General features: G+C 43.1%; 1 protein-coding gene across 3 annotated transcripts in view; it reads left to right on the top strand.

Annotated features, from left to right (window-relative positions):
* The window catches only part of UNC5D (unc-5 netrin receptor D), a 1016051-nt gene that overhangs the window by 241448 nt on the left and 749413 nt on the right, over positions 1–25190 (top strand). The window lies entirely within an intron of this gene.

The following is a 25190-nucleotide window of genomic DNA, read 5'->3' as shown; positions in this document are numbered from 1 at the left end:
TCTCCCAGAAAAATCATGTTTGTTTGTCTTTTTGTTTTGTTTTTTTACTGGTCACCATACACTACTCATCTAAGGATATATCAAGCCAGAAAGAAATGTAAGGAAAGTCACATAATAATAATCATTCAAATTGATTGTATTATGCGTATACAATATACTTATCACATAGCATTAACTATTTCCTCAACACAAAAATTTTGCATTTAGCATGGCGCTGGGTAAAGGAAGTGACTAAGTGATAAAAGAACATTTCTGGCACAGAGTTGCAGTTATCATGTTTAGAGGCGGCTGTTCAATAATGGTGGAGCTGCTCCAACATCCTCATAGTATCTCTGTGTCCTATTCTTCCATCAATCAGTTGGTTGTCTCACAGGGAACCAATGACATCTCGAGGTCCAGTTCATCATCACATAAAAGACAAATCAGTAGTAATGACAGAACAGAGGCATAAGGCACCAATTTATCAGCGAGATTGAAGGTTTTCAGTTCATTAATACCAACCTTCAGAAGCTAGCATAGAACAAGAAACAGCATCACATACACGCAGAGCCACATTCGTATTCTGTTTCCTGCACAATTTGTGTGAAAACTCAGAAGTGGATCAAAATGCTTATCCCAATCTACTTAACAAGTTTTCTACCTCTTTGCAAAGAAATTGACAGCAAGTTTTAAGACAGTATAGTTATAGAAATTAATGGGAAAATAAGTATTGGATACACTGCTGATTTTGCAAGTTTTCGCACCTACAAAGAATGGACAGGTCAATAATTTGTATCGTAGGTGCACTTCAACTGTGGGAGACAGAATCTTAAAATAAAAACAGGAAAATCACATTGTATGATTTTTAAATAATTAAATTGCATTTTATTGCACAAAATACTGTAAGTATTTGATCACATACCAACCAGCAAAAATTCTGGCTCTCACAGACCTGTTAGTTTTCCTTTAAGAAGCCCTCCTACTCTGCACTCATTACCTGTATTAATTACACCTGTTTGAGCTTGTTACCTGTATAACAGAACCCTGTCCACACCCTCAATCAATTACACTCTAACCTCTCCACCTTGGCCAAGACCAAAGAACTGTCTAAGGACACCAGGGAAAACATTGTAGACCTGCTCAAGGCTGAGGTGGGCTATAGGCAAGCAGCTTGATGAGAAGGCAACAACTGTTGGCACCATTATTATTATTAAAAAATGGAAGAAACACAAGATGACTGTCAATCTTCCTCAGTCTGGGGCTCCATGCAAGATCTCGCCTCGTGGGATAAGGATGATTCTGAGAAAGGGCAGGAATCAGCCCAGAACTACATGGGAGGCCCTGGTCAATGACCTGAACAGAGCTGGGACCACAGTTTCAAACATTACCATTAGTAACACACTAAGCAATTATGGATTAAAATCCTGCAGGGCACACAAGGTCCAGATGCTCACCCCAGCACATGTCCAGGTCCATTTGAAGTTCTCCAATTTCCATCTGGATGATCCAGAGGAAGCAAGAGAGAAGGTCATGTGGTCAGATAAGACCAAAATAGAACTTTTTGGCATCAACTCTACTCGACGTGTTTGAAGCAAGAAGAAGGATGAGGACAATCTCAATAAAACGTGAAGCATGGTGGGGGAAACATCATACTTTGGAGGCGCTTTTCTGCAAAATGGACACAATGACTGCACCGTATTGAAGGGAGGATGGATGGGGTCATGTATTGCTAGATTTGACTCCCTCCATAAGAGCATTGAAGATGGATCGTGGCTGGGTCTTCCAGCATGACTATGACCCAAAACAGACAGCCAGGGCAACTAAGGAGTGGCTCAGTAAGAAGCATTTCAAGCTCCTGGAGTGGCCTAGCCAGTCTCCAGACCTGAACCCAATAGAAAATCTTTGGAGGGATCTGAAACTCAATGTTGCTCAGTGACAGCCCCGAAACCTGAAAGTTCTGAAGAATATCTGTATGGAGGAGTGGGCCAAAATCCCTGCTGCAGTGGACAAACTTACTCAAAAACTACAGGAAATGTCTGATCTCTGTAATTGAAAACAAAGTTTCTGTACCAAATATTAAGTTCTGTTTTTCTATTGTATCAAGTACTTATTTCATGCAGTAAAAAGCAGATTAATTATTTTAAACATACAATGTGATTTTCTGGATTTTTTTAGATTCTGTCTCTCACAGATGAAGTGTACCTACGATAAAAATTACAGACCTCTCCTTTCTTTGTAGGTGGGAAAACTTGCAAAATCGCAAAATCGTCAGAGTATCAAATACTTATTTTCCCCACTGTACATGCGATGCGTTTGGGATCCACTATTAGAAATTTCATGCATAAATTATTCAGATCAGTTTATCCTATTTATACTGATAGCAGATTTTAACTCCACCCAGATTTTACAACATAAATAAAAAAGATCTCTGCATGATGCCATGATGAACTGAATACTGGGGCGAGTGAAAGGCTCCTAAAAGAGCCAAAATTTGTAAATTTAACATTACAAAGTAAAATCATCCTGTAGACATAATGCACATATGTTTCTCTTTCCTGTTTCTTTTTCTTTCACCAATTATGCTGTCCCATCTCACAACCACCTTACACTTGGAAAGAAAATTTTCCAATTTAAGAAAATAAAACACAGTTTATTTCCCTTCCAATATAGTCTTCCATGGATTTGTGCCATAGCTCCCATGAGTTATGTCATTTCCTATACACATTTCTTCTCACAACCAAGTGTTTTTTCCATAATAATATGTCCAAGTGGAATCAAAAAACAGAAACACATTTGTTAGTTCTTTCTTTTCTCGTCCTCCTGATGAACCTATACTGAGAGGGGAAACGCGTTGAGGCAATGACCCTGTACATTATTGTAGACATTTATCTATTAACCTTCTTACACCATTAGACATGTCACGGGTCTACTAGCATTTGAGCTTGTGACTTTTTGTTTTGTTTTCCCTTTTCATTCACTGGTCTTTTTGTTTTTTGATTCCACGTGGACATTTACTGTATTAGTGACCAGTTTGGGCCACTCATTGTAATTGGGTTTCTTAAGCCGTCATCATTTTTCTTGTATATGTGCCTATATTTATACTATTGCTTTGTCAGGAGCTTTTAGTGTATATCACCTTGTATCTGATTTTTTGCATTGTTTTCCTTCTTAGTACTGTACATCTGTTGTTGTGAGCAGTTTTTAGAGCTCTACAGGGGCTGTTAGACTGTAAGGAGGGGGGCTGCCATCTCTTGGGTTGCCTTTTAGGGTGTCAACCTCCACGGCCAGGCAGGACTCTTTCTAGGACCGTTTAGGGATTTTCTCATTGAAATTGTCCATCAATTGGCCCTGTTTTTCTGTTCATCTATTTATACTACCTTTTTCTTTACCATTACTTGTGTTACTTGTTTTATTTCTGCCTTACATTTTTAATGCATATCTATAAAAGTATTTTATATTTTTATTACTATTATTCTTAGAAAGAGGATTTTTTCACACGTTAGTTTGCCTTTTTGAGTCCCTTTCCCATTGCGATTTTGTTAACTAATTTTTCTATAGCTAATTTTCCAATACTTAACAAATTGTATGTATATGTTTGTGTTTGTCGATTCTTGCTATTTTTTCACCATTATCTAATAAACAAGCTTGTCAGTTAGACTATCTCATCTCATATACTCGCAAACATTTTTCTAAAATAGTAGTATTTTTGAACATTTCCAAGTTTCGGGGTATTTCCCCTCATCAGTACAAGGTATGAGATCTCATTTGGCTGGGTGAGAGGATAAGACTGGGATCTAGGGGTAAGGTTTCTCCTTGTGGAGAGTGATTTACCAGCTCTGGCATGCCAGTATGAGGAGACTTAAACACCATGCATGCTCCTCTGGGAAATTAAATATGCAAATTGTCTCTTCAGAGAAGAAGAGGACTTGTAATCTAGTGCCACCTATTGAAAGTAGCAATCCTACTAGTCATTATCGACCCTATAACGAGCCTTGAAATATGACTTTGTAGACACAGGAGGGGCAATACCCCAAAACACCATGTCTACAAACAGAGATTCATAAAGTTCTATGGAATTTGCCGTAGAATGTCTGACTCTAATTCCTCTCCTTTACCCTCTCCATAAAACCTTGTGAGCAACATCTACTCTTTCCTATCTCAGTAATGTTAAAATCTGTCTTTACTAGTGTTGAGCCACCCCCGTAGTGTTCGAGTTCGGTTCGGTTTGTCGAACACCCGTGTGTTCGCCGAACTGTTCATCGAACACCTTCGAACACCGTTAAAACCAATGGCAGGCAAACAAAAACACATAGAAACACATAGAAAACACCTTCAAAGGAGTCCAAAAGCTGACAAACTGCTCAGAAGACATAACTAACACATGGAAAAGTGACAAGTACATATAGTCATGCAAAAATAAAAGAGGTGGAGGAGTAAAAGGAGGGGGAGACACAGATATAGGCATGTCATGCCCTTCTAAAATCCAAAAAGTGAGAAGCCGACACGGCCAGTCCGCTCCTGCCCGTGCCACCTCCGTGTCGCCGGGTTTGTGCCAGAGCCGCGGTGAACCCTGATGGCCAGCCCCCCTCTCCCAATACTGGTGCCTGTCCGCTGGTGGGTCGAGCGAGCCCCCCTGTGGTGGAGGCAGCTCTAAGCTTTTTAATTTAAATTGTCTCTCTAATTTGAATGAATACACTTTAAATCCATTTACAAGGATCTATTGGAGGGCAAGTCTCATGCCAGCAGCCGCGTAATTCCAGCTCCAGTAGCGTCCACTAAAGCTGCTGCAGTTAAAAAGCTTTTATAAGGATCGAGCTCGGCTGTCCACCGCAAGGCATCCTACTGCCAGTCCCAGCCCCTATGCCTTGGGGTGCCTCCTGATGCTCTTCACTGAGTATCCCATGGTCCCGAAGCATTTCCTTTGAAAAAGTTAAGTGTCTAAACTACAGGTGGTGTAGCTTGCTTAACAGCCGGGATAATCCGCTGACTAGCAGACACTGCTACTAGGCACAAAGTATTTCCTGGGCTAGATGCAGTTAAAAATTTGTAATTAGATACTCTCGTTGGATGCTGAGAAAGCATTCCATAGAGTCTCCTGGCACGCCATATATGATTCTCTTAAAAAGCTTGGGGTAGGGGTCTAGGGGACCCTTTTATAGCCAAAATCACGGCCCTGTATCACAATACGTCACCTAGGCTGAAGATAAATGGAACTGTAGCACCCTGAGGGCTCGGTTGCTACAGAGGTATTGCACCTCACCCAGAGGTGTGATATCTCACTCTCAGGTAAGGATGGAGTGTGGATCAGGACCCGACACCTGCATGCATTACACCACATTTCCGTGGGGCAGGGCGACCAATATGCCTCTGAGATGGGCACGACAGTCCCTGTCCCTGGCTGGAGTGGGGGGAGGGAACACTGAGGAAGGGGAACCCTGTAGTGCAGGAGCAGGGAGGAAGCAGTTCCTGGGTGCATTGAGAAGGGAGTATAAAAGGTGGGCACCATCTTAGTTCAGTGCAGAGAAGTCTGAGCAGAAGTGGCAGGGAGCAGGGGCTCTGCATGAGCTCTGCTCCGGAGGCGGGCCTAGTAACAGAGGCCCAGGCCTGGAAGAGGGAGAAGGAAGGAAGAGGAGCGGAGAAGGCTCAGGAATGAGGAATGAAGGGATCCCAGGGGAGCCGACGGGCGAGTCGCCACCGCACGCCCGAATCCACCTGCGTGGAGGGGTCAGGCCAAAGGGGGAGACCGGTCCCCGAAACTAGTGGAGGCAGGAAACGACCCTCAGCTAGAAAACGGAGGCTGTGACATTTTATGTGGCGCAGCCCCTCGCTACACCCACTAGGAAGGCACCACATAGGGTCAGGGAAACTGGCGCCAAGTTTACCAAGAGGAGGCCCGAGGCAGCCGGACAGAAGGGTTGGTAAGAAAGGCCAGACAAAGGACACACATAGGGGGTCCTGTGAAGCGCTCCAAAGTTATCTGGGAGTTGTCTGAGCCCCTCACCTGGTGAGCACAGTACGACGTGGGCAGCCGTTACCTGCAGACGTGGTCTGGATAATAAGAACTGTGAGTAAAGGCCCTGGACTGCATCACTGACTCCGTGTCGTTACTGCTGCTGCCCTGCACCATCACCCCCATCCTCCGCATACACTGCCCTGAGGCTATACTCCTCCCGTGGGGAGTTATGCTACGCTCTGCTGCACCCACAACACCAGCCTCAGCGGTCTGCCCTGCAGCGGCGTTTCACTCTGACCGCAATCCACGGGTTGCGTAGTCGGACATTTAAACATCAAAACCACATAAATAGTTCCGCCACTGGTTTGACCACCCTGAGCCACGGAACCGGGTCACCGCCACGAAGACTACAACCACCAGAATCCACCAAAAAGGGTCCGGCTCCGGGTGTCCCAAGGCCCAGGGGGTGCATCAGAACATTTTCATCACCTTTCACAATCACCAATGGGACAAGGCAGGGATGTCCTCTGTCCCCTCTCTTATACATCCTAGTGATGGAGCACCTGCTCTCATCAATTCGCCATAACCCCAATATTAGGTGGATTGAGGTGGGAGGCACCGAGTACAAGTGCTCTCTATTTGCTTATGATGTCCTAGTATATATCACTCAATCACATATATCCATCCATGCTGTTATGGCTGAAATAGATCACTTTGTTACATGGTCAAATTTTAAAATCAATGCAGCGAAGTCTGAGGCCCTCGATGTCTCCCTCCCCAAATCCATATAGGATTCCATCCAGTCCAACTTTCCCTTTGCCTGGCCCTCACAGGGTATCAAATACTTAGGAATTCCTATTCATAGAGACCTCTCCCATCTATGTTATCTTAATTTTGGGCCCTTTATTGAACAACTCCATACAGACCACGGTTGGCAAGTTAGAACTGTAAGATTCACTACGTGAACCACTGGTGTTTTGTGGAAAAGCACATGTACACTGCGTTCCAAATTATTATGCAAAAAGTGTTTAGGAGTGATAAGGGAAGAATTTGTTTGTTTGTCAGTTAAACTCATTGATGGTGATGTGTGTCAGGGCTCTTTATATCACTGTAAGCAATTGCAGACACCTGTGCTAATTAGTTTGGCAGGTGTGTCCAATGAAAGGCAAGACTACTTAAGAAGGCTGTCTCACATTATTAAGCAGCCTACATTTTCTGCCAAAATGGGAAAGAAAAAGGATGTGTCGGCTGCTGAGAAGCAACAAATTGTGGAGTGTTTAGGTCAAGGCATGACTACAATCAACATTGTGCGATGATCAGGATGAAGTGTCTTGGCAATCAAGAAGTATGTAGCTGATTCACAGTACACACGTGTGCGTGCTGATAAGGGCAAATTGAGGACTCTTTCCTACAGGCAATTACGTCAGGTTGAAAGAGCAGCGGCAAAAAAGCCTTGTCATAGCAGCAGACAAGTTTTTGAAGCTGCTTGTGCCTCCAACGTCCCCCGAACAACAAGATGCAGGGTCCTTCAGAGGTTTGCAGCTGTGCATACGCCATCCTGTCGACCTCCTCTATCCCCTTCACACAAGCAGAAACGGCTCCAGTGGGCCAAACATTACATGAAGACTGATTTAAAAACTGTTTTGTTCACGGATGAGTGCCGTGCAGCGCTCGATGGTCCAGATGGATGGAGTGGAGGATGGCTGGTTGATGGACACCCCACGCAAACACGGCTACAGCGCCAACAAGGAGGAGGTGGAGTAATGTTTTGGGCTGGAATCATGGGGAGAGAGATTGTTGGCCCCTTTAGGATCCCTGAAGGCGCTAAAGATGAACTCCATAATGTATGTGGATTTTCTCAAACAGCACTTCCTGCCATGGTTCAAGAAGAAGAACCGTGTATTTCACAGCAAGATCATTTTTCTGCATGATAATGCACCATCTCATGCTGCACATAAAACATCTGCATCTCTGGCTGATATGGGCATAAAAGGGGACAAACTTATGGTGTGACCCCCATGCTCCCCTGACCTGTACCCCATTCAGAACCTTTGGAGCATCATTAAAAGGAGTGTCTATGATGGCGGGAGGCAGTTCACATCTAAGCAACAGCTCTGGGAGGGTATTCTGTCCTCATGCAAAACAATTGAAGCAGAAACCATCCAAAACCTGACAAATTCAATGGACGAGAGAGTTCAGAAGCTCCTTTCGAACAAGGGGTCCTATGTGAAAATGTAACATCACCTAGAATAAAGTTTTGAGTTGAAAACTGTTTGATTTCAGTTTCTAACAACCTGCTAATGCTTATAATTTCAAAAATGACCATTTTTTGGGTCTTTATTAAAATGAAAAGGTTGATCGAAAAGTTTGGGGGATCTAAGAGTGTGGCAACCCAGTAGTCATGATTACTTCGAATTCTGACAATATGAGGGTCATGCTGCAGGTAGTGCAGCAAGAAGGCACTTATGAGTCTTGCGCATCTCGGAGCCCCAAAATTATTTTCCGGGCTAGATGCAGCTAAAAATTATTATTAATTTTAAATCTGGTGAAGCTTTAGTATAGATGGGCTAATAGGATCAGTGCTGCACACTGCTACAAAGCCCAAATTATTTTCCAGCCAAGATACAGATAAACATGATTAGTAATTTGAAAGCTTAAAACGGTTGGTAGGGTGATTTTAACCAATCATCAAGCTTTTACTCTCCCCAGGATGACACAGGGGTAGAAAAGTCGTTTCGGATCCATGATTTGTTCATCTTTATAAACGTGAGTCTGTCTACATTATCAGTGGAGAGCCGCGTGCGCTTATCTGTCAGCACACCACCAGCAGCGCTGAACACACGTTCAGACAGAACGCTGGCTGCGGGGCATGACAAGATCTCCAAGGCGTAAGTGGCTAGCTCCGGCCATTTATCCAGATTGGAAGCCCAAAAAGAGCAAGGGTCTAGTGACATAGTCGTGGCTTCAATGTTTACTTGGAGATACTCCTGTACCATCGTCTCTAGGCGTTGACTATGTGTCAGACTTCTTGTCTCCTGTGGCCTTGCAAAGGATGGGCTAAAAAAGTGGTGAAATGATTCCGCAAAATTGATGTTACCAGCAGATACTGTGGTTCTGTTACGGTTTGAGTGCTGAACACTTGACGGTCCCACGGTTGGCAAGTTGGAACTGTGAGATTCACTACGTGCACCACTGGTATTTTGTGGAAAAGCACATGTAAGATTCTGCAACAGTCTCTGCTGATACTCCTGCATGCGTGCATCCCTTTCTATGGCAGGAATAATTTCTGCAAATTTACTTTTGTACCGGGGATCTAACAGTGTGGCAACCCAGTAGTCAGGATTATTTCTAATTCTCACAATTCGAGGGTCATGTTGCAGGTAGTGCAGCAAGAAGGCACTCATGTGTGTTGCGCATCCAGGAGCACCAAGTCCCTGTTGTGTTGGTGGCGAGGTAACAATCATGCTTCCTTCCTCTGTCCTCTCCCCCCAACCTCGCACAACAGAAATGTGATCAAGGTCTCCCTCATCTGATGAGTCTTCCATCAGTTCGTCCTCCACTTCTTCCTGGGCTCCTGCACCTTCCTCACTAGTTTGGCTGCTACCATGCGCCCTGGTGAAACCATCTCCCCCACCCTCACATGCCTGCCGCCTTGGTGCTGCCGTCCGTCTGGACCTTGCAGATGTTAGCCCTTCCGCATACAACTCCTCCTCCTCTACTTCCTCCACCTCCTCTTGTGCCACCACCTGACTCCGAATTCTGTTTAACATGTGCTCCAGCATGTAAATCACCGGAATAGTCATGCTGATAATGGCATCGTCAGCACTAAACATCTTCGTCGCCATTTCAAAACTGTGCAGAAGGGTGCATAGGTCCCTGATCTGAGACCACTCCTCCAGCGTGATTTGCCCCACCTCTGAATCTCGTTGGCCCAGGCTATACGTCAGAACGTATTGCACCAGGGCTTGTCGGTGCTGCCACAGTCGCTGCAACATGTGCAGAGTTGAATTCCACCGGGTAGGCACATCGCATTTTAGCCGGTGAAGTGGCAGGCCCAACGACTTCTGTAGAGATGTAAGTCTCTGAGCTGTGGGATGCGAACGGCGGAAGTGAGCACACAGCGACCGTGCCCTCTGCAGAAGGCCATCTAGTCTGGGATAGTGGGCTAAAAATTGCTGGACAACCAGGTTCAACACGTGAGCCATACAAGGCACGTGTGTGACATTGCCCCGGCGAAGGGCCGCACCCAGGTTTGCAGCATTGTCGCACACGGCCTTCCCTGGTTTCAGGTCCAGTGGAGACAACCATTCATGAAATTGGTTCTCCAGAGCTGACCACAACTCCTCAGCTGTGTGACTCACATTTCCCAGACATTTCAATGTAAAAACCGCCTGATGACGTTGAGCCCTACTGCCAGCATAGTAAGGAGGTGTGCAGGATCCCTTCTGCGCAGGTAGAAAGCTTGTGGCATGACCAGACAGGCTTTGGGTGCAGGTGGAAGACCGAGAGAAGGTTGAGGAGGCAGAAGCAGTGGAGGAACTTTGACATAAAGAGGATTGACGCACAACTCGTGGGGACGGCAAGACTTGGACAGCAGCCCCTTGTCCTGCTGTCATCATAGTTACCCAGTGCCCAGTCAGCAACATGTAACGCCCCTGTCCATGCCTACTCGTCCAAGTGTCTGTGGTGAAATGCACCCTGTCACACACAGAGTTTCTCAAAGAAGCGGTGATGTTGTGTGCGACATGCTGGTGGAGCGCAGGCACACCTTTCTTTGAGAAGTAGTGCCGACTGGGCATCTGGTACTGGGGCACTGCGACGGACATAAGGTCTCGAAAATCCTCTGTGTCCACCAGGCGGAAAGGCAGCATTTCTGTAGCCAAGAGCTTGCAGATGGTGAAATTCAACCTCTTAGCTTTCTCATGGCTCGGAGGAAATGGTCTTTTACTTGTCCACATCTGAGGGACTGAGGGCTGGCTATTGTGCTTAGACGGGGTTGATAAGGGTGTCCCCGGCAAACTGCCGGTCTGTGAGGAAGATGCAGGCGGACATGTTAGGTTGCCTTGATCCAAAGGTGGTGCTATCGATGTCGGACAGCGCTCAACACCAGCTGGTGTTACCACCTCCAAAGAAAATGATGACCTGCCAATCACGCTGGCTGTTGCAGGTAAAGAGGTGGCAGGTCTGCACCCCAAAACAGGTGTGACTGCTGTCCCCCCAGTCACAGAGGATGAACAGGCCGCGGATGCACAAGATATGGCAGACGGTGGTTGGCCCGGCCGGCTAGGCCGCATTGTAGCACACTGAGCTTCCCACTGCAACTTATGCTTCATGTCCATGTGCCGGTTCATGCATGAAGTACTCAAACTATGTATTTTTTGGCCTCTACTTAGCTTTTGCTGACAAATGTTACAGATAACACGAGTTGGGTCATCTTTATCGATCTGAAAAAATGCCCAGGCTATGCAAGGCTTAGCACCCATGCGACCTGAAGAGCCACCACGACTTGTGGTGAGAGGCAGAGTTGTGTTTGAGGATGCAGTTGTTGACGTGCTTCCAGTACTACGTCTCTGTCCAGGAAGGCGCAACCTGACCTCGTCGTCACTAGCATCTTCCTCCACCTCCTCTGCTGACCTCATCTCTTGGCTGACTGTGGGTTGACAGTAAGTGGGATCTCCAACCTCATCATCATCACCCTGTGCGTTATCACACCCATCGTCCTCAGAGCCAACCTGTTCCTGCCCTGACAAAAAACTAAAGTTGTCGCTCCAATCAGGTATTTGAGTCTTATCATCGTCTTCCTCATTGTCTCCACCAACAGGAGTTACAGTTTGGGAATGAGGGTCTACATTATGGTCAGAACCTTCTGCGTCTGGTCCTGGATCCGACTCATAAAGATTCTGGGCATCAGTGCAGATCATTTCCTCGTCTGGATTCACAGAAGCGCTGGAGATTTGGGAGCTGTGAGGAAGCAAGTGCGATTGGGGTGACACCTTTGAGGACTGGAGTATTTGTGATGTTGAAGTTGATGTGGAGGAGAGCCCACTTAAAGGAGCACTTGATATCCATTGAAGCACCTGCTGTTTTTGTGCCTCATCTGGAATTTGTAGCGATTGGCATGGCCGTAAGAAAGGGATCTTATCACATTGTCCGCTAAAAGAAGTAGACATTTTAGTTTGGCTGGAAGATGGTCTTTCTTCTGCAGATGTTACTGTTGCTTTAACACCTACCCCACGGACACAACCTTTTTTCCCCTTCCCAACACGCCTATTCCCCTTTCCACCAGCAGCAGGCCTTTTTCCACTCATTTTGGTGGTTAACTAATTCACAACTCTGGAGTTGTTTGCACAAAAAAACAATGGATGGGAACCGAGCAGAGCTGAGTGGCCAAACTGTGGTATTAGGCCAAAACTATTGGCTGGGTTAGATGCAGAAAAAAATTATATTCAATTTGCAACCTGATGGAGGTCTGTATAGATGGATTAATAGAACAAGTCCCACACACAGCTAGAAGCCCAATATTTTTTCAGAGGTAGATGCAGAAAAAAATATATTCAGTTTGCAACCTGATGGAGGTCAGTATAGATGGACTAATACAACAAGTCCCACACACAGCTAGAAGCCCAATATTTTTTCAGAGGTAGATGCAGAAAAAAATATATTCAGTTTGCAACCTGATGTAGGTCTGTATAGATGGATTAATAGAACAAGTCCCACACACAGCTAGAAGCCCAATATTTTTTCAGAGCTAGATGCAGAAAAAAATATATTCAGTTTGCAACCTGATAGAGGTCTGTATAGATGGATTAATAGAACAAGTCCCACACACAGCTAGAAGCCCAATATTTTTTCAGAGGTAGATGCAGAAAAAAATATATTCAGTTTGCAACCTGATGGAGGTCAGTATAGATGGACTAATACAACAAGTCCCACACACAGCTAGAAGCCCAATATTTTTTCAGAGGTAGATGCAGAAAAAAATATATTCAGTTTGCAACCTGATGGAGGTCAGTATAGATGGACTAATACAACAAGTCCCACACACAGCTAGAAGCCCAATATTTTTTCAGAGGTAGATGCAGAAAAAAATATATTCAGTTTGCAACCTGATGGAGGTCTGTATAGATGGATTAATAGAACAAGTCCCACACACAGCTAGAAGCCCAATATTTTTTCAGAGGTAGATGCAGAAAAAAATATATTCAGTTTGCAACCTGATGGAGGTCTGTATAGATGGATTAATAGAACAAGTCCCACACACAGCTAGAAGCCCAATATTTTTTCAGAGGTAGATGCAGAAAAAAATATATTCAGTTTGCAACCTGATGGAGGTCAGTATAGATGGACTAATAAAACAAGTCCCACATACAGCTAGAAGTACAATATTTTTTCAGAGGTAGATGCAGAAAAAAATATATTCAGTTTGCAACTTGATGGAGGTCAGTATAGATGGACTAATACAACAAGTCCCACACACAGCTAGAAGCCCAATATTTTTTCAGAGGTAGATGCAGAAAAAAATATATTCAGTTTGCAACCTGATGGAGGTCTGTATAGATGGATTAATAGAACAAGTCCCACACACAGCTAGAAGCCCAATATTTTTTCAGAGGTAGATGCAGAAAAAAATATATTCAGTTTGCAACCTGATGGAGGTCTGTATAGATAGATTAATAGAACAAGTCCCACACACAGCTAGAAGCAAAATATTTTTTCAGAGGTAGATGCAGAAAAAAATATATTCAGTTTGCAACCTGATGAAGGTCTGTATAGATGGATTAATAGAACAAGTCCCACACACAGCTAGAAGCCCAATATTTTTTCAGAGGTAGATGCAGAAAAAAATATATTCAGTTTGCAACCTGATGGAGGTCTGTATAGATGGATTAATAGTACAAGTCCCACACACAGCTAGAAGCCCAATATTTTTTCAGAGGTAGATGCAGAAAAAAATATATTCAGTTTGCAACCTGATGGAGGTCTGTATAGATGGATTAATAGAACAAGTCCCACACACAGCTAGAAGCCCAATATTTTTTCAGAGGTAGATGCAGAAAAAAATATATTCAGTTTGCAACCTGATGGAGGTCTGTATAGATGGATTAATAGAACAAGTCCCACACACAGCTAGAAGCCCAATATTTTTTCAGAGGTAGATGCAGAAAAAAATATATTCAGTTTGCAACCTGATGGAGGTCTGTATAGATGGATTAATAGAACAAATCCCACACACAGCTAGAAGCCCAATATTTTTCAGAGGTAGATGCAGAAAAAAATATATTCAGTTTGCAACCTGATGGAGGTCAGTATAGATGGACTAATACAACAAGTCCCACACACAGCTAGAAGCCCAATATTTTTTCAGAGGTAGATGCAGGAAAAAATATATTCAGTTTGCAACCTGATGGAGGTCAGTATAGATGGACTAATACAACAAGTCTCACACACAGCTAGAAGCCCAATATTTTTTCAGAGGTAGATGCAGAAAAAAATATATTCAGTTTGCAACCTGATGGAGGTCTGTATAGATGGATTAATAGAACAAGTCCCACACACAGCTAGAAGCCCAATATTTTTTCAGAGGTAGATGCAGAAAAAAATATATCCAGTTTGCAACCTGATGGAGGTCTGTATAGATGGATTAATAGAACAAGTCCCACACACAGCTAGAAGCCCAATATTTTTTCAGAGGTAGATGCAGAAAAAAATATATTCAGTTTGCAACCTGATGGAGGTCAGTATAGATGGACTAATACAACAAGTCCCACACACAGCTAGAAGCCCAATATTTTTTCAGAGGTAGATGCAGAAAAAAATATATTCAGTTTGCAACCTGATGGAGGTCTGTATAGATGGATTAATAGAACAAGTCCCACACACAGCTAGAAGCCCAATATTTTTTCAGAGGTAGATGCCGAAAAAAATATATTCAGTTTGCAAGCTGATGGAGGTCTGTATAGATGGATTAATAGAACAAGTCCCACACACAGCTAGAAGCCCAATATTTTTTCAGAGGTAGATGCAGAAAAAAATATATTCAGTTTGCAACCTGATGGAGGTCAGTATAGATGGACTAATAAAACAAGTCCCACATACAGCTAGAAGTACAATATTTTTTCAGAGGTAGATGCAGAAAAAAATATATTCAGTTTGCAACTTGATGGAGGTCAGTATAGATGGACTAATACAACAAGTCCCACACACAGCTAGAAGCCCAATATTTTTTCAGAGGTAGATGCAGAAAAAAATATATTCAGTTTGCAACCTGATGGAGGTCTGTATAGATGGATTAATAGAACAAGTCCCACACACAGCTAGAAGTCCAATATTTTTTCAGAGGTAGATGCAGAAAAAAATATATTCAGTTTGCAACCTGATGGAGGTCTGTATAGATAGATTAATAGAACAAGTCCCACACACAGCTAGAAGCAAAATATTTTTTCAGAGGTAGATGCAGAAAAAAATATATTCAGTTTGCAACCTGATGAAGGTCTGTATAGATGGATTAATAGAACAAGTCCCACACACAGCTAGAAGCCCAATATTTTTTCAGAGGTAGATGCAGAAAAAAATATATTCAGTTTGCAACCTGATGGAGGTCTGTATAGATGGATTAATAGTACAAGTCCCACACACAGCTAGAAGCCCAATATTTTTTCAGAGGTAGATGCAGAAAAAAATATATTCAGTTTGCAACCTGATGGAGGTCTGTATAGATGGATTAATAGAACAAGTCCCACACACAGCTAGAAGCCCAATATTTTTTCAGAGGTAGATGCAGAAAAAAATATATTCAGTTTGCAACCTGATGGAGGTCTGTATAGATGGATTAATAGAACAAGTCCCACACACAGCTAGAAGCCCAATATTTTTTCAGAGGTAGATGCAGAAAAAAATATATTCAGTTTGCAACCTGATGGAGGTCTGTATAGATGGATTAATAGAACAAATCCCACACACAGCTAGAAGCCCAATATTTTTCAGAGGTAGATGCAGAAAAAAATATATTCAGTTTGCAACCTGATGAAGGTCTGTATAGATGGATTAATAGAACAAGTCCCACACACAGCTAGAAGCCCAATATTTTTTCAGAGGTAGATGCAGAAAAAAATATATTCAGTTTGCAACCTGATGGAGGTCTGTATAGATGGATTAATAGAACAAGTCCCACACACAGCTAGAAGTCCAATATTTTTTCAGAGGTAGATGCAGAAAAAAATATATTCAGTTTGCAACCTGATGGAGGTCTGTATAGATAGATTAATAGAACAAGTCCCACACACAGCTAGAAGCAAAATATTTTTTCAGAGGTAGATGCAGAAAAAAATATATTCAGTTTGCAACCTGATGAAGGTCTGTATAGATGGATTAATAGAACAAGTCCCACACACAGCTAGAAGCCCAATATTTTTTCAGAGGTAGATGCAGAAAAAAATATATTCAGTTTGCAACCTGATGGAGGTCTGTATAGATGGATTAATAGTACAAGTCCCACACACAGCTAGAAGCCCAATATTTTTTCAGAGGTAGATGCAGAAAAAAATATATTCAGTTTGCAACCTGATGGAGGTCTGTATAGATGGATTAATAGAACAAGTCCCACACACAGCTAGAAGCCCAATATTTTTTCAGAGGTAGATGCAGAAAAAAATATATTCAGTTTGCAACCTGATGGAGGTCTGTATAGATGGATTAATAGAACAAGTCCCACACACAGCTAGAAGCCCAATATTTTTTCAGAGGTAGATGCAGAAAAAAATATATTCAGTTTGCAACCTGATGGAGGTCTGTATAGATGGATTAATAGAACAAATCCCACACACAGCTAGAAGCCCAATATTTTTCAGAGGTAGATGCAGAAAAAAATATATTCAGTTTGCAACCTGATGGAGGTCAGTATAGATGGACTAATACAACAAGTCCCACACACAGCTAGAAGCCCAATATTTTTTCAGAGGTAGATGCAGGAAAAAATATATTCAGTTTGCAACCTGATGGAGGTCAGTATAGATGGACTAATACAACAAGTCTCACACACAGCTAGAAGCCCAATATTTTTTCAGAGGTAGATGCAGAAAAAAATATATTCAGTTTGCAACCTGATGGAGGTCTGTATAGATGGATTAATAGAACAAGTCCCACACACAGCTAGAAGCCCAATATTTTTTCAGAGGTAGATGCAGAAAAAAATATATCCAGTTTGCAACCTGATGGAGGTCTGTATAGATGGATTAATAGAACAAGTCCCACACACAGCTAGAAGCCCAATATTTTTTCAGAGGTAGATGCAGAAAAAAATATATTCAGTTTGCAACCTGATGGAGGTCAGTATAGATGGACTAATACAACAAGTCCCACACACAGCTAGAAGCCCAATATTTTTTCAGAGGTAGATGCAGAAAAAAATATATTCAGTTTGCAACCTGATGGAGGTCAGTATAGATGGACTAATACAACAAGTCCCACACACAGCTAGAAGCCCAATATTTTTTCAGAGGTAACTGCAGAAAAAAATATATTCAGTTTGCAACCTGATGGAGGTCTGTATAGATGGATTAATAGAACAAGTCCCACACACAGCTAGAAGCCCAATATTTTTTCAGAGGTAGATGCAGAAAAAAATATATCCAGTTTGCAACCTGATGGAGGTCTGTATAGATGGATTAATAGAACAAGTCCCACACACAGCTAGAAGCCCAATATTTTTTCAGAGGTAGATGCAGAAAAAAATATATTCAGTTTGCAACCTGATGGAGGTCAGTATAGATGGACTAATACAACAAGTCCCACACACAGCTAGAAGCCCAATATTTTTTCAGAGGTAGATGCAGAAAAAAATATATTCAGTTTGCAACCTGATGGAGGTCAGTATAGATGGACTAATACAACAAGTCCCACACACAGCTAGAAGCCCAATATTTTTTCAGAGGTAGATGCAGAAAAAAATATATTCAGTTTGCAACCTGATGGAGGTCTGTATAGATGGATTAATAGAACAAGTCCCACACACAGCTAGAAGCCCAATATTTTTTCAGAGCTAGATGCAGAAAAAAATATATTCAGTTTGCAACCTGATGGAGGTGTGTATAGATGGGTTAATAGAACAAGTCCCACACACAGCTAGAAGCCCAATATTTTTTCAGAGGTAGATGCAGAAAAAAATATATTCAGTTTGCAACCTGATGGAGGTCTGTATAGATGGATTAATAGAACAAGTCCCACACACAGCTAGAAGCCCAATATTTTTTCAGAGGTAGATGCAGAAAAAAATATATTCAGTTTGCAACCTGATGGAGGTCTGTATAGATGGATTAATAGAACAAGTCCCACACACAGCTAGAAGCCCAATATTTTTTCAGAGCTAGATGCAGAAAAAAATTATATTCAATTTGCAACCTGATGGAGGTCAGTATAGATGGACTAATAGAATGATGCTATGCCCAAAAGATTTTACTTCACTAGGTGCAGTAAAAAAATTGGTATTCTATACACAGGTGGTATATCTTGCAACACAGATAGGCTACTAAACTGACAAGCACACTCTGCAATAGGCCAAAAAGGATTAGCTTTGCTAGATTCAGCCAAATGCTGTGAAAAAAACTTGCACAGCACTGGCACAGACCTGCCTGGCAAAAACTGATAGGAACTGATGTAACCTAGTCCTGAAAAGGACTCCAATTACAATTAGTCTTTACTCCCACAATCTATCTATTTAAGAGCACAGACCTGCCTGATAAAAGTCGTAGGAAATGCTGTAACCTAGTCCTTAAAAGGACTGCAATCACAACTATTCCCTACTCCCAAGCTATCTGTAGATTTGTGCGAAAATTGGCTTGAAATTAACAAGGTATAGCGCACACAGCAACAGCGGTGTCGTCTAACACACAGCTGCAGCAGTGAGAAAATGGTGGCGACGGGGAAAATGGCTTGGTCTTATAGGGCAAGGACATGTGACATACACTGCCAATGACACATGCCCTTGCTTGTGTGAAAAAAAGCACTTCGCTCCGTGTGTGCGCTGCTGATAGGCTGACAGATTGCACCTCCCCACTGCAAATGTGGGAAAGAGAAAAAAAAATGGAGATCTTCATTGTTCCTGCAGAGATCCATCCCCTGCCCCTCCCCCCACCCCGCTGTACACTCAAACTGCGTATTAACATTAATTTTCATCATTACTGAGAAAAAATCCAGTTATGATTTTGGTTCACGAACAGTTATCGAACATAACCTCGAACAGCCAAATTTTTCTCAAATTGTTCGTGTTCGCCGAACGTCTCGAACACCGCCCAAAACAGCTCGAATTTGAGATTGGCGAACAGTTCGAGTAGAACAACGCTCATCTCTAGTCTTTACCATAAACAGCAGATATTACAGATTTTACCCAGAGATCAGTCCAGAAGGAGAAAGGAGCAGGTTTGTCTGATAAGATATATTGCACAGTTGCTTATTTTCATGTGTACTATTGATTTATGAAATCTTCATGTCCAATCTATGACTAGGACAGCTTTTGTTACATCCTTTCACCCTTTATACAGTAGCTCTCCTACTTTATGAAGGTTTCTAAAACAGGTAATCCTACAGCATGTTGCTTACACTATAAGAAGTTTATGGGCATACCGTACTTTGGTATAAGTTCCATGCTTTATGAAACCTTTTTCCATGTCTATTGTAACACTAGAATTGATATCCTTCCTTACATTGGTGGACACAGACACAAGAGGAGGGCATCTGTGCAAGAACAATATATGGGCCATTTTTAGCCAAATAGCTCATTGCATTGCACAAGGGCTTTGGATGTGTAAATGGGCCCCCTTATCTCTTGGGCCCTTGTGGGTTGCACCGATGATATGTCCGCCCCTGCTTCTCTACACACCATGGTTGTGTGGCACCCTGCTACCACAGGTACCACAGAATCAAAAAGGGTGCATGTATGGACTTCTCCACAAGAGGCCCTCATTACAAACAGACACCTCCACCCTTCCACCTCAGACCACCAGAGGGAGCCCTGTCAGGGATATATATATGGAGGGTGGAGTCAGTCAGGTCAGTCTGAGTCAGAGCCTGAGGAGAGCGTGCTGCCGCTGAGAGCAGTGAAGACGCAGCACGTCTGCTGCTGTATTGAGGGCCCCGAGTGTGGCCGGAGGCAAAGAGGAGAGGAGAGAGGAGTTGAGGGTGCAGAGGAGCATCATAGACACACCCCAAGACACAAACCGGACACCGGGTCCGCGCCTACAGGTTCCTCTATATCCAGTAGGGACTACCGGCATACCAGGAGGCTTCCAGACCCCTGGTCATCCTGAAGCTACCAGCAATAACAGGACTAGGAACCACGAAGGCCCCGGCATCCAGGGATAGTGGTTGCCAAAGAAAGGTCCAACTACCTAGTGGTCAGGTGAGAGAGCAGCACAACACAGAAGCTAGGCCAAGTTCCAGGCTGGCTAGAAGCTTAGAGAGAGGGAGACACGGATCAGGAGGCCTTATACCCACTCACTGGGGAAAAGCCCTGAAGTGCACACTTCCTAGCAAGTACCCTGGACCATACCTTCTGTTACACCAGTAAAGGTACTGAAGCGAATCCCCTGTGTGCGTGTCCGTCATTCCCCCTGACCCGACCGGGCAATCTCTCACCTGCATCCCTTCCATCAACTCTTCCCCGGGGGTCTGCTCCACCTGTGGGGAGCAGAAACATACCAGCTGCCATCTCATCACCCCCGGAGGTCTGCAGCAGCGCCGGTAACAATTACCGGAAACCACAGGTGGCGTCACGAAACAAACTGTACACTAAAAACCCCTTTTTCAAGAGAGACCCCAGAGTACGGGCCCGGGAGCCGACTGCCGTGACATCCTAAACAAGGTAAAAGGCCCGGGTACCGAGTCCCCTATATCCCCCTGGGTGACACATCTCCCTTTCTTATGTAGTTAGGGCAAGTATTTTCTGTGAGAACATTCATTCCATCAGAAATCACACATAAGTCTACGCATCCCAGAACTAGTTTGCATTATGACAAGGAATGGCTTCAGGTCCTTCCCTTGTTTTGTTAAAGTAAAAAGTGGTATTTGCTTCTTTGCTGCCAGATTTTTACAAAAGCAATTTTATCTTAAGACTAGAAACTAAAGGAGGTAATGAAATTTGATTGTTTCAGTCAGGTCCCTCTACATCGGACAGTTTTCTGCCAATTAGATCTGATATTGTCTCATCCTAGTTTGGTTTTCCTAATACAATCCTTCTCTTCTCTGTCTCTGTTACACACATTACTTTTGAATTATTATTTATGTGTCTTTGTCTGATAACATAAAACGCAGCTTAAAGTCAGATATAATGGAGTTATTTCACAATAAGCTTGACTTGTTCAAGAAGTTGTCTACGATTATAATATTGATGAACTAGTTCCAGAATGCAAAATAAATATCAGACCATTGTGGGTACGACAGTAGCTACCTGTCTAATCAGCTGTAAGAAGATACCCCAGCCACTTGAGGTATCAAGGAGCAACTCAAATCCATCTGATCAGCTCCATTAAAGGGAACCTGTCAGGTCCGATAAAACTATTAATCTGCAGATATAGGGTCAATCTGAAGGTTAATAGCATGATGGAAGTGCCCGACTACAGTATTGAAAGTGCAGGAAAAGGGAGAAAATAAACATTACTTCTCCCAGGAGCCGCCAGCTTTCAGTAATTTAGGTGTGCCTGTAGCAATTATAGCACTGCTCACAGCACTGAGAGAGGCAGCAGCTGTAAGAACACCCCAAGATTGACTGACAGTTCGCTGTCAGTCAGTGCTGGTGTGTGCTTACAGCCGCCCCTCTTAGTGCTGTGATTGGTGACTGTAGCTACGCCGGCATGCCTGTACGACTGAAAGCTGGCGGTTCCCGGCAGAAATACATTTTTTTCTTTCAGTACTGCAGTCGGGCAACTTCATAACGCTGTTAACCCTATATCTGCAAGTTAATAGTGTTATCGGACTTGACAGGTTCCCTTTAAGTGAAAAGGTGAAATCTGGATATAAAACAGATATTTTTTATTCCTGTCCTAGTATGTCTGAATGTACAGTACTTAAAAAATAAAGCAAGTGAGGAGCTCCTGTTTTATTGGCGTCAATATGTTACATGGTCGGACATTCATTTGAAATGTCTCATTATAACACTAAATTATTGCATTTACAAAGCTTTTTTTTCGCTAACTAAAGCTTGCTGCTTGGAATAAAGGAGATGTCTCCTTTGTTATAAGTTTATTTATTTAAATATTTGATATAAAGTTATGACACTTCTAATGTGAATTCCAACGCATTCACAAAAGGTCCTAATGCTGTGCCCCCCATAAAAATCACCACTCTGTATTCATCATGCATGACTTCTCATGCAGTGCATGTGTATTAGAAACATAAGATAATGTAACATAGTTTCTAGAGAGCATGGATCGGATGATGGATTCAGAGCATGGGCATGTGGGTCATGCAATGGATCATCTGCTCCCTTAGGGCTTCATGTCACATGGACTGAAGGCTTTGAATGATTATTACAGAGGGGACTGTTTATGGGGACACATTGCTAGGCCATGATGAGACTGTGGTTGGTTTCAAGCTGAAAATATGGTATACAAGCAAGTTTTATAACTGAAGATCATGTATTTAATTAAATAACTTTATAACAAATCAGACACCAGATCTACAGAGATAAACTGATCTGGGCAACTTTATTGTAAGAAGGGCTTGTCCAGTTGATACAACCTCTTTTAGCCAAATTTTTAAGTTTGTATAGTGCATATAAAATGTATTTGGATTAATTGATGAAAACTGAGGTAGCACATGCTTGGGCTACGTGAGCCTTGCTGAAGTGCACAGCACCAAATTCATTAAGAAGCAAACGATACTTAATGAATTCGGCACATTTCCTCTGTAGGCATGCCCCTCTGGGTACTTTGCCAGAAATGCCATTCTAGTCAGGGACTGAAATAGCATTTCTGGCACACAAAACTCAGCACTTTGATGAGCAGACGTGGCCACATCCTCGCCCCAGCAGGCTTCTCCCAGCTTCATCCATTTCGCCGGAATTGATTCAAATTGGTGTGAAAACTTCAAAAGTCGCAACATTTTTTAACAATTCTTTGTTAGGCATAAATTTTGTGACTTTTCAAAACTTCTACAGATGGTTTTCTGACGTAAAAGCTTTTTGATGAATTGGCCCCATAGTGTTCTGTTCTAGGCTAAAAAGTCTTAAAGATTGAGAAATTACATGTAAAAGTGAATGTAAACAATAATATTTCTAAGTAAATAAGGTCCCGTAATTAAAACAAGGTAGCTCTCATTAGCAGCTCGTACTACAATGTATGATCAAGATATTTGTAATTAACAAAAGCTTGTTAAATGCTTAACATTGTAATTTTCCCCTTCACAAGTGAACAATTGTTATGGAAATAGACTGCAGAACCATAGAAAACAGAACAGAAAATAAAATTTGTATTGTTTCTAATCGACAGTAGTTTTTCACTAATTTGCCTCTAGCAGAATGACGGCAGATCAAAGATTGACTTTTCTTTGAGCAAACAAGAATGGTTTCGTAATGAAAGTAGTTCCTGTAGAGTTAGTCGTAGCTCATTCAACCGATCTCTATTAAAATATATATGAGCTTATGTATTTATTCATATATGCTACATTTGGGAGTACTGAGCCTGGAAATTATTTGATTCTTGTAGATTGAGGAGATTTTGGTTGAGGCTCGAAAAGAAAAACTGGTAATCGTTCAGCAAGAATAGAAAGTAAAGGAAACCAAATGCAAAAAAGAAATCTATCCATCACCTACAGCAATTATGCGCATCGTAAACTTTTCTAGCAACTGAAAACTATTTCTAGCATGTGTCTTTGTTTTGCTTCTTCTCCTTTTTAGCTATTTACTAGTGTTGAGCCACCCCCGTAGTGTTCGAGTTCGGTTCGGTTCGTCGAACACCCGTGTGTTCGCCGAACTGTTCGTCGAACTGTTCGTCGAACACCTTCGAACACCGTTAAAACCAATGGCAGGCAAACAAAAACACATAGAAACACATAGAAAACACCTTCAAAGGTGTCCAAAAGCTGACAAACTGCTCAGAAGACACAACTAACACATGGAAAAGTGACAAGTACATATAGTCATGCGAAAAGAAAAGAGGTGGAGGAGTAAAAGGAGGGGGAGACACAGATATAGGCATGTCATGCCCTTCTAAAATCCAAAAAGTGAGAAGCCGAGACGGCCAGTCCGCTCCTGCCCGTGCCACCTCCGTGTCGCCGGGTTTGTGCCAGAGCCGCGGTGAACCCTGACGGCCAGCCCCCCTCTCCCAATACTGGTGCCTGTCCGCTGGTGGGTCGAGAGAGCCCCCCTGTGGTGGAGGCAGCTCTAAGCTTTTTAATTTAAATTGTCCCTCTAATTTGAATGAATACACTTTAAATCCATTTACAAGGATCTATTGGAGGGCAAGTCTCATGCCAGCAGCCGCGTAATTCCAGCTCCAGTAGCGTCCACTAAAGCTGCTGCAGTTAAAAAGCTTTTATAAGGATCGAGCTCGGCTGTCCACCGCAAGGCATCCTAGTGCCAGTCCCAGCCCCTATGCCTTGGGGTGCCTCCTGATGCTCTTCACTAAGTATCCCGTGGTCCCGAAGCATTTCCTTTGAAAAAATTAAGTGTCCAAACTACAGGTGGTGTAGCTTGCTTAACAGCCGGGATAATCCGCTGACTAGCAGACACTGCTACTAGGCACAAAGTATTTCCTGGGCTAGATGCAGTTAAAAATTTGTAAGTAGATACTCTCGTTGGATGCTGAGAAAGCATTCCATAGAGTCTCCTGGCACGCCATATATGATTCTCTTAAAAAGCTTGGGGTAGGGGTCTAGGGGACCCTTTTATAGCCCAAATCACGGCCCTGTATCACAATACGTCACCTAGGCTGAAGATAAATGGAACTGTAGCACCGAGGGCTCGGTTGCTACAGACGTATTGCACCTCACCCAGAGGTGTGATATCTCACTCTCAGATAAGGATGGAGTGTGGATCAGGACCCGACACCTGCATGCATTACACCACATTGCCGTGGGGCAGGGCGACCAATATGCCCCTGAGATGGGCACGACAGTCCCTGTCCCTGGCTGGAGTGGGGGGAGGGAACACTGAGGAAGGGGAACCCTGCAGTGCAGGAGCAGGGAGGAAGCAGTTCCTGGGTGCATTGAGAAGGGAGTATAAAAGGTGGGCACCATCTTAGTTCAGTGCAGAGAAGTCTGAGCAGAAGTG

The sequence above is a fragment of the Phyllobates terribilis genome, unplaced genomic scaffold (genome assembly GCF_046119375.1).
Source record: "Phyllobates terribilis strain yellow unplaced genomic scaffold, ASM4611937v1 Scaffold_11__3_contigs__length_659146591, whole genome shotgun sequence".
NCBI classification, from domain to species: Eukaryota; Metazoa; Chordata; class Amphibia; order Anura; family Dendrobatidae; genus Phyllobates; species Phyllobates terribilis.
This window is presented reverse-complemented; position numbering and strand designations above follow the sequence as displayed.